The 2,299-nt window shown below is 38.2% G+C and overlaps 1 long non-coding RNA gene across 2 annotated transcripts; it reads right to left on the bottom strand.

The window, feature by feature from the left end:
• Positions 1-553: 553 nt before the first annotated feature.
• On the bottom strand, positions 554-1,627 carry LOC135436449 (uncharacterized). Of its 2 annotated transcripts, XR_010437531.1 has the most exons (3): positions 1,270-1,627; positions 877-1,031; positions 554-813 (listed from the first exon to the last, which is right to left on the bottom strand). It is a non-coding gene; the product is annotated as an uncharacterized LOC135436449 (long non-coding RNA). The 2 variants fall into 2 exon arrangements; XR_010437530.1 differs by having other exon boundaries at positions 554-1,031.
• Positions 1,628-2,299: the final 672 nt, after the last annotated feature.

Raw genomic sequence — 2,299 nt, 5'->3', positions numbered from 1 at the left:
TTGGCCGTGGACTTTTGGCGCAGTGCGGTGCGGTGCACAGTTTTGGGGTAATTTCTTTTAATAATTTGTACTGGCTGATAACTTGGGCAAAGTTTGTGTGTGTTTCTGTGAGCTATCTGGGCGCAATGCTTAGCTGTGCGAGGGCATGCAGCAAGTTTTGCTGATTGAGTTGCCTTTCCACGAGTTTGGCTTTAAGTTGTCAGCGGCGATCTTTGCAAGTGGCTTAGACGAAACATAAAAGACAAGCAAACAATGCGTAAAATGTTTGCGAAAACCCAAAAGGGAATTAATTACAGTCAACGGCCATGCAAAGAGGCAACCCGAATCCTTTTTCTTGTGCTTATTTACTTGCATCTTGCTTTGTAGCCAGGGAACGAGGTTTATCTGCTTTAATGTGCCGTCCCATTTCCGGTTGTCTGGACTCCGGCCTGCCGACAGACAACGCGCAAAAAGTTGCCACGAATATTTACATAAGAATTTTTTCATATAGCGCACTCTCAACTTTTATTCTTTGTTATACCCTTTCCAAATGCACATGGCAACTTGAAGCAAACACGTCTAGCATATTATTGTAATGAACAATACATCAAATATAGATTTCAATTTTAAAATTACATTTCTTTGGCTTAAATAAGGCAATTGGAAAATCTATACAACAACTGATCAAGAGAGACAGTAAAAATATAACCTGACGAATTACTATGGGATCATCCCACGTGGCCTGATCCTTACGAATCTCTTTGTTAGAGTCCGATTTTGATTGGAGCAGCAGGTTTTGTGCGAATGTGGACAAGAGTTTTCTTCACTTTGCATCTGTAGCTGGCATTGAGTAAAGGAACTTCACTCAGGACTAAGGCTTCAATAGAATGAACTTACATCGGCAGTTCAGACGAGTTGAAGTGGGATTCAAAAATGGAGTTCCTTTTACCAGATAGTTGGCTTTGGCAAAGGAGACCCACATGATCATAAACTGGATTTCCTTTCTATGAGATTTTTGCTTTTTTGTGTTAGGAAGGCTTCAAAGTTTCACACTGTTTTATTATTAATATTATTATTATTACTTTAATTAATATTATTATTATTATTTATGTTATTATTATTTATGATGATTTTAAAAAACTGCTTGCACGAATTAAAATGAGAACCAAGAACGCAATTTCATTTTTCTGTGATTGTTTGGCTAGAGCTTCCAACATTCAGGCCGTATTATTATTATTATGATTATTATTTCTTAAATTAGTTTTACAAACATCTCTTTGTATTGTTTACCTCTCCGATGCTCTGCTTGTTTAACTGAACCTATATTACAACAAATGCTTAAATCTAGCAACACCGCATATTTGGGAAACTTATGTTACTATCGTAGCTTTGTTTATTAAATATAATTGCTTGATTGCAAATAAAATGAAATTCGGTTTCCTCTACTAGCCGGACTAGCACAGAAAACAGAAAAACGAATTTCAGTTTATTTGCAACCCTTTAACAATTTATTCAATAAACCAGTTTACCGTTGTAAAAGTTTATTAAAATAAAATCAGAAGAGATTTTGACTGCTTCAAGAATTTTTATGAAAATGTTTTGCCAAACGGTTTTGCTCCATGCTTGGTTTTTTTTGTTTCGTTTAAGCTCAAAGCCTACTCTTATTAAAGTGTTAAATATATACAAAAATATGTTATTTTTTGTGTGTCTCGATGTTTGAAGCCTTGCGTATCCCAGATTCGTAGATACCCTATGAGTAAAAAAATATGTAGAGGCTTGTTTGCACTTGACTTGCGTAAGGGTGTGCAGGCGTCGACTTGTTGCAATACGCATTTGTTACATTTTATTGTAATCTGTTTTAACATTTTTGCCCGTTGTTTAATTTAGCGGATGCCGTGAAATTTTTTTGCTGCGGCTTTAAGACAAAACTTCAACGGGCGTAACAAATTTGTGCTGCCTACTTGCAGGCGCTGGCATAGATGACTTGCCCCTGATATATCACTCAACGGGGGCAGGGCCACCTGTAAAAGTGACTGAGACATGGCCATGGCCAAGTGACAAATTGGCCACATCAATTACAGAAATTTATTTTGCTGCTTTGTTTGCATTGCAGACGTCTCCGACGCCCGCAAACGCCCCAAAGCCGCCTACAAACTCATTTGTTCTACTTAATTTGGGTTCGCTATGTTCCGCTCTCTCTCTCTCTCTCTCCCTCTCCCTCTTTCCGTTACTCTCTCGCTCTCTTTTGCTCTGGCATGTTGTCGATGTGTGCGGCGAGTCGTGTGCATGAAAAGGGGCAACGAAATGCGCATTTGGCATT

Source organism: Drosophila montana, unplaced genomic scaffold, assembly GCF_035044405.1.
Source record: "Drosophila montana isolate Dmon_TW-CO22-7 unplaced genomic scaffold, ASM3504440v1 contig_3733_1, whole genome shotgun sequence".
NCBI classification, from domain to species: Eukaryota; Metazoa; Arthropoda; class Insecta; order Diptera; family Drosophilidae; genus Drosophila; species Drosophila montana.
Note: the sequence above shows the minus strand (reverse complement) of the source record. Positions and strands in the feature narration are given on the sequence as shown.